The sequence below is a fragment of the Podarcis melisellensis genome (assembly GCF_964234715.1).
Source record: "Podarcis melisellensis genome assembly, chromosome: 8".
NCBI lineage: Eukaryota > Metazoa > Chordata > Lepidosauria > Squamata > Lacertidae > Podarcis > Podarcis melisellensis.
This window is the reverse complement of record NC_138540.1, coordinates 45448302-45455850: the sequence shown is the minus strand read 5'-3', so window position 1 is coordinate 45455850 and position 7549 is coordinate 45448302. Positions and strand designations below refer to the sequence as shown.

The window sequence follows — 7549 nt, the reverse complement described above, 5'->3', positions numbered from 1 at the left end:
AAAGTTTGATATTACTGTATATGGTGATCTACCGTATTTTATTGATGCAGAGCAGGCTGGAAGCAGGATACTGGGTTACATGGACATCTGTCGCCTCCAGCAAACTCTTCTATTGGTGTTGTTGTCAACTATATTTGTATACCGCCCTATACCTGCAATTACAACATAAAACCACAATATAAAACCACAAAACACATAATAAAACAAAAAACAACCCAATTTAAAACCCCTCCCTCATATGTTCTTATATTTCTATACATTTGTTTTGCAAATTCTGTTGCAATGGCTACCTTAAAATCAGAGACCCTTGTCCTGGCTTAAACCTTTATTATATGGGAAATGACATCATCTGCAATAGATTGGCTATTTCCAAGGAACGGAGCAGTGCAGCATCAGGCACATTAGCAGGTTAGATCACAACAATTTATTCCCATAAACACTCCAGTGATTCATCCTCCCGTGACGTCACCGTCGGATGTGCTCCAGCTAATTCAGACTAGAACGTTCTCCCTTTTCAGCCCCTGTCTGATTCACACCTGTGTCTGACACAGGGTTTACTATTGTCGCTGTCAAAAGAAGTGCAGCAGGAGAAAAAATGTGGGCAATTTGCAATAAATTGCTTGTATCATATCAAGTCTCAGTCATTCGGCTGGCAGCGTGTGTCTGGATGGAACGCTCGGCTTTTGCATTTTCTGAAGCTGGCGTTGCTTCCTATAAATGGGAAATCTCGAAGAGGCTAAAGATGATGGTGATGACACACCTTGAGAACGGATTGTCTTGGGCGCAGGTGGGTAGTAGCTTGACTGGGAGATATAATGAGTCATTCTGTGATTTAATCAAAGAGGTTAGTATGTACCCAGTGCTGGGTTGATTGGAACAAGGAGGAAGGAGGGAACCGATGCCTCACAGCAGAAATGGTGTACTACGAAGGCGGGGAATCTTCTTTATCCCAAGGGCCATATCCCCTTCTGAACAACCTTCTGGGGGCCACATGACAGTGGTGGGTGGGGCCAGAGGCAAAAGTGGGCAGAGCAACTAATGTAAACTTTATAGTTTCCACATGTGTTCACACACCCCTCTCTCTTTCTCTCATCCACCCAGGCAGGCAAGGTACATAAGCAGAGTCAAGGACACATTTTAGTAAGGCAAAAATGCTAGAGAAGGGTGTGAAGGAAGGCCAGTGAAGGGCGTAGCCTAAGGAGGAGGGATTTGGCTGTGGAGGAGGTATGAACTCAGGAGAGTCACAAGGACCAGCCAGAGAGACCTGGAGTAGGGCTGGGTGATGTATCGATATACCACCCCAAACCGGTTCAAAGTCCATATCATACTATTGGTTTCATAGTTTTTGACCTGGCAATATATCGCGAATCATGATATATGTGTGTGTGCTATGCCAAAAATCACAATGTGGGGAAAACCGTGAAGCCAGCCAATGCCCCTACATAGCTCCATGCTTATTTCAGACATTGCTATATAGCAGTATATCGTGATGTTTAGCTGGTGATACATTGCAATGTTGAAAACCAGATATCGTCCAGCCCTAGCCTGGAGGCCTGCTGTATATTCTCCATCCTTGATGTGCTATAATCTAACCCAGAGATCTGAGGCCAAACTTCACAGGACATAGAAGAGCTGTGATTTCATGAGAATTTGTTTCTTAAAGCAGTTGCAGATGTGCTCTGATTTTGATAAGAGCAGAGGCACTGGTAGCGGAGTTGCTGAATGCTTTCCTCCATTTCCTGATCCAAATTGCCCCCGTCCCAAGCTATTTATTAGGAATAAAATGCAGGACCACTGCTGCTTCTCTGATTCCCACCCCCCACAACACACACACTGTTTTAAGGGCAGGGGGAGGAATCAGGAGACCCAGCTGTGGATTGCCCACTTCATGCTTGGTTTGATCCTGTTATGGAATGAATCCTTACTCTCCTCGTCCCTTACTTCCTATAAAAGCATTCATCCTATTAAGGATGTAAGAGGAGGAATGTGTGTGATGGTACATTAGTGTTCAGCAGAAAATGGTTAGCCCTGAACCGTGCAACATTAGGAAAAAGAGGACAAAAGGAGGAAGATGATTGAATAGGCCTGCCCAAGGATGGCAAAGAAATTTGGTTCAGTTCTAACTTTGATGACAACCTACCTAATTCACACTTTCTGAAACAACAGATGAACCAAAGTAAAGTTATCCTTTTAAATTCTCACTTCTCTGAATTTTGTGATGCGGTTCTCCAACCAAATACTGTGTACAAAAAGGCATACAGTATATTAATGAAAACAACATGCAAAGGTGCATTATATTAATGACATTTGCTTGCAAATATCTATGTTGGGCAAAATTGCATTCAGGTAAGTATATATTAGTATACTAAAATGCTAACAATTTTTCACAGTGACTTAAAAAATAATAATTGCAAACTGAACCAGAAATGTGCACTTCAGACTGAGAAACTGAAAGAGGAATTGATAAATTCACTCATCCCTGCTTTTTGCCTGTTAGAAGTTCTCCAAAGTCTCCTATCTCTCTAGCTTTTTAGAGTTTGTGGAGAATGTCAGTATGTGTACTTGATCTTTCCAAAAGCTTTTGACAAAGTCCCTCACTCAGTGGTGACTGGGGCCCACTGGAACTGGTAGGGCAGAAGGGAAAGAAGCCAAGAGTAGGTGGAGCCAAAAGCAACAACAGGCAGGGCCTACCATAGCCTTCCCCAACCTGGTGCCCTCCGGATGTCATTGGACTACAGCTCCCACCAATCCCAATAAGCATGTCCAATGGTCAGAGTTGTAGCTCAGCAGAATCTAGAGGGTACCAGGTTGGAGAAGGCTGGCTTTCCACCTTAGTGACAGCCAAGCCAAAAACTCAAGGTCTGTCAATGACTTTGCTTAACACAGTAGGCCCACTACAAACATAAGCAGTTCTTTGCGAAACAATGTGCCATTAGATTATGGCATGCATTGGCATAAGATGTGTCAATGAATGCTGACCTCAATGGCTTTACAGAAAAAATTCAAATTCCTGGAAAATAGATCTACCCAAGGCTACCAGCCAGGGAGGGCTGAAGGGAACATTCATGACTAGAAGCTGCATATCTCCAGTCAGCAGGTCCTTGCGGCAGATGACAGAGGATGGCTCATGAGCTTCTTAGGGGAATCTGGTTGGCAACAGAGCCAATCTGATCCAGGAAGGTAAGCCTTACATTAGCACCAGGTCCTTGATGGCATAGAGCTGAGCCTGTTCAGTGCATTCCCAGGACAAGTGGCTATTTTTGCTGCTTTGATTCACATTGCTGTATGTGCCAATATATTTTCAAGGAAGGACTGTTCTGTTTATCTGGCTGCAGCTACCAGCCTTGTGCCAGGAACTAAAATAAAACAAAACAAAATACACTCTTCTCTCTTTTGTTTTAAGCAGCAGAACTGTAACGTAGTTCACAGTCTTGCTTTTCTATTTATTTCACCTTCTTCTTTCTTTATTTAACTGTATTCTTATTTAGTTTCGCCCAGTGAAATGTGGGCATGTTTAAGGGGGTGAATGTAGCGTAGGGGAGGCTTAGCCTCCCTCTGCACTATAAATTTAAAGCACCATGATACAACATTAAACAAAGAATCATGGGAACTCTAGTTTGTTAAGGGTGCCGAGGATTTGTTGGAGACCCCCCAATTCCCCTCACAATTCCCTGAGTTCCTCAGGAAGTGGGACTGAATCTTCAACCACTCTCAGAATTGTACCCTGGCCCTTAGTTGCTCAGGGCTTTATATGTTTGTTTGTTTATTTTAAAATAATTTTATTAAAGATTTCTTAGTTTACAAAAGTACATGCATTGTCTCTTTTTTCAGGTTGTGTTTTCTACAGATAAGTTTCATTTGTTGTGAGACATTAGTGTTGCCTGCACCATAAGGTTGGGAAGAAAAGAGGGGGAAAGAAGGGGTGGGTCGGCGTGGCAAAGATTCTATTCTTCTACGTAGTGTATGTGTGGGGTTTTGTGTCAGCGTTTCAGGGCTTTATAAAGGTACACATGGACCTTGGACCTTGTCCTACAGTGAGCCTTGCACGACTTGGATCTGCTCCCATTAACTAACTAATGCCTTCCCATCGGCTCTCTTACCTGTGTATGCACCATCATAATCAAGAACACTAAAAGTACTTCTGCTGGCATGCCAAGTAGACCATTTATTGCTGGAACCTCAGGGTAATTGTTCCCATCTCTGTAAAACAGAAGAGGATTGTTTCCATAAATAACTTCAGGGAATCCTATCCCTCCTATGGTGGCAGCCAGGAAGCAGATAAACAAGAAGAGTTCTTACCGAAGTTGTTTATTCGCTATTCACAGAGAGAGAGACAAAGGAATGTGGTCTCCTTTTGATAATGGCATTGCTCCAAGTAAAGTCCCACCTCCTCAGTCTCTTCTATTCTACATCACCCCTGCACTGGCTGACCTGTGCTTTCTGCCTCTGAGCTTTCTGTTCTACTACTCTCAACGCCTGGTTCTAGGGGGTCAGGAATGCTTTCTAGAGACACTGAGTCGTCAGCTGTCTCTCCCCTGCTGTTGCTGCTGCTGCTGCTTCCTGCTGCTCTCCCAATATTTCCCAGCTTCTCCTCTCTGCAGCTTCTGAACTATGGCCTTCTGCAAACCACTGTTCTAAATCTATACTGTCCTCCTCTTTTCGGGAAGCTGCAGGAAGAGGGTGGGGGCGGTTCCCTCCATTCCTCCTCAGTCCAGTCCCTGACAATAACCATGGATGTCCAACTAGCTATTCCCTTAACACTTAGCAGCATTTGATGGTGTGCATAAAATATAAAGGCCTCCCATTCTTCTGTATCCAAATCATCCTTCCAGTATCTTCATGGTAACCATCCACATTCCAAACAAATCCTATGTAGATTGGGCCCTATGTTTTCACAGTACCAATTGCCCACTTCCTTACATTTGCACATGGGGATTCAGAGTTTGGAGTTACTCACTGAAGAGCTGTTCAAGCTTTCAGCAAATGTCTTTTAAAATGGAAAGTGGGTGATGATTCACAGCCCCAAGTGCTAACGCCTAGCTGCCATGATTAGTGCCTCATGAGGGATGGAAGCATAGGAATTTTGCAGTTTGAAATTATGAGTAACTTGAGGGTCTCAGGCTGAATCAGTAGGCATTACTTAATGCCCATTCCTTCAGCAACTCATTAGAATGATATAGTCTTGTTGGCTTCTCGCACGGGGAGGGTGCTGCTTTATACTGATTCAAGCCACTGGCCCATCAAGCTCAGTGTTGTCTACACTGATTGGCAGTGTCTCTCCAGGTTTCAGAGAGAGGAGCTGACTGGAGATGCCAGGAACTGAACATGGGAAATGGTGTGTTGTTTTTGCAATAGTTATGCCCTGATTGAAATGAGTAGCAGGTTCCTCACTGACTTACTTGGACGTCAGAGGCCAATAATGAGAGCTTGGGGGAAATCCACCCTTGATCCTGATTATAGTTGTCTGCATATGAGAGCAATTGAACTCCAGGATAATTTTTGCAATGTACTGTCAGCTTGCCAAATGCAAAACTGCGAGATGTCAGCACCCTTGTAGCAGAGCTCCCTGTGAAAGCAGAGAGATTCTGGGCCTGGTTGATAATCTTCACATTCTGTCCACAAGCACTGCACCTTCTGCACTAAGAAGGGACCACAGTGTGAGAGTCCAGAGGTGACAATGCACAGCGGGTTATGGGGAATCATGGTCATATATATATGGAATTATTCAGGAAGCTTAAATGCTGTTCCAGAATGAGGTTGAGGGCCACTTGGAAACTTTTCAGGAGATGGTCTGGATGCAGGTCCTTGGGCAAGATTGCCTCCATGGGCCAATCTCCCTTGCTGCCATTCAGACGGGGCACACTGGGTGAGGCAGATCTGCTACACTAGTTTCCTAGCAAGTGGGTCATTTCTGCTGGGAGAGAGAGGCGACAGGAAGTTTGGTGTGGTGCAAACACACCAGTGGGGCCAGCCCAGTGCTCCTGCACTGCACCAACAGTGTTTGCACTGCACCAGCCTCCTTCTGCTGCCTTGCCCCTCTCCCTCCCATTATGCAACAGTGACCCATCTGTCGGGAAGCTAGCTCTGCCCCATCTGGGAAGCCACTTCTGCTGCCATTATCACCACCTCCTCTTTCTCATTGCTATTACTCCTTGATTGCCTGGCAGAGAACCACTGAGCAAGCAGGCAGCGGCACAGTTACTTCTCCTTCTCACCACCACTGTGGGCTGAGCCAGAGGCATATGAACAGGCAAGTTGCAGTTGTGAAGAAGAGGAGCAGGTCCAGGGAGTCTCTTGTCAATTAGTTTTGTTGGTTTGGTGGCCCTTGGCAGATGCCCAGCTATGCTGAGTCTTGATGCCAGCCCAGTCAAAAACACATAGCTGGATACTGCTGAGAACAGGGCCACCCCACCCATGAGACAAGCTGAGCGAATGCCTTAGGTGGCAGGATCCACAGGGGAAGCAGTTCCACAAAGAGATCTTTATTCCCCTCTTGTTCCTGATGTATATCTTGACTCACCCCCTTCTTCCCTGGTGGGGGACATTTTGTGGGCCGCTCCTGATTAGGAATAAAAATGCTACATTAGCTGGACCATTGACCCTATCCAGCAGGGCTGCTCTTATGTCCTTTAGAGGACCTATCTGCACAGTACATTTTAAGCAGGCTCACACCACTTTAAACAGTCATGGCTTCTCCCAAAGAATCATGGGAACTTTAATTTGTTAAGGATGCTAAGAGAATCACCCCATTCCCATCACAGGACTTCAGTTCCCAGAGTGGTTTAACAATCAATCCCTCTTCCCTGGAAACTCTGGGAATTGTAGCTCTGTGAGGGGACTAGGGATGTCCTAAGAACTGTCAGCAACCTCAATGAATGACAGCTCCTTGGATTCTTTGTGGGGCAGGGGGAGCCAGGTTCGATACTACTTTAAATGTGTAGTGCGGATGGAGTCATAGCTATACTTAGACAGACCTCTTTTCCATCCACTCTAGTTCTCTCTATTCCGATTAGAAGCAACTCTTTAAGGTCTCACAATTGCTCTGAGCTCTGCAAGCTGAAATCCTTTTAATGGAGGTGCATTGGCGAAGAATGGTATAGTGTGTAGATGAGGGAAGGAAGAACCTTACACAAATAGCTCCCAGTGCAGAGCTAATGTGTGATGTAATGTGAGACACATGCAAAGATTCTGCAAGGGAGACTTCCCATTCTTTTAAACCGGAGCTTTCCAAACGTTTCATATTGGTGACACACCTTTTAGACATGCATCATTTCGTAGCACAGTAATTCAGTTTTACTAGCAAACTGGAGGTTAACCTGACCTCTTTCCAGACCCAGGAGGAGTGTGGGGAGCATTCACACAACACGCCTCCACTGCAGCTGACACACTAACATATCGTGACACACAGTTTGGAAAGCTCTGTTTTAAACAAAGGGTGTTGCTTACACACACACACACACACATCTTTTCTTGCAGGTGACCTCTAGCACCCAGTTTTATCACTGCCTTTTAAAACTGCGGGTGTTTATTGAATTGCATGGTACTTTTT

The 7549-nt window shown here is 45.0% G+C and overlaps 1 long non-coding RNA gene across 2 annotated transcripts; it reads right to left on the bottom strand.

Moving 5' to 3' along the window:
• Positions 1–780: 780 nt before the first annotated feature.
• Positions 781–4414, bottom strand: LOC309376670. 2 transcript variants are annotated; one of them, XR_014171264.1, is made up of 3 exons: positions 4300–4414; positions 4101–4200; positions 781–825 (listed from the first exon to the last, which is right to left on the bottom strand). It is a non-coding gene; the product is annotated as an uncharacterized lncRNA (long non-coding RNA). The 2 variants fall into 2 exon arrangements; XR_014171265.1 differs by lacking the exon at positions 781–825 and adding an exon at positions 2138–2239.
• Between the last annotated feature and the right edge of the window lie 3135 nt (positions 4415–7549).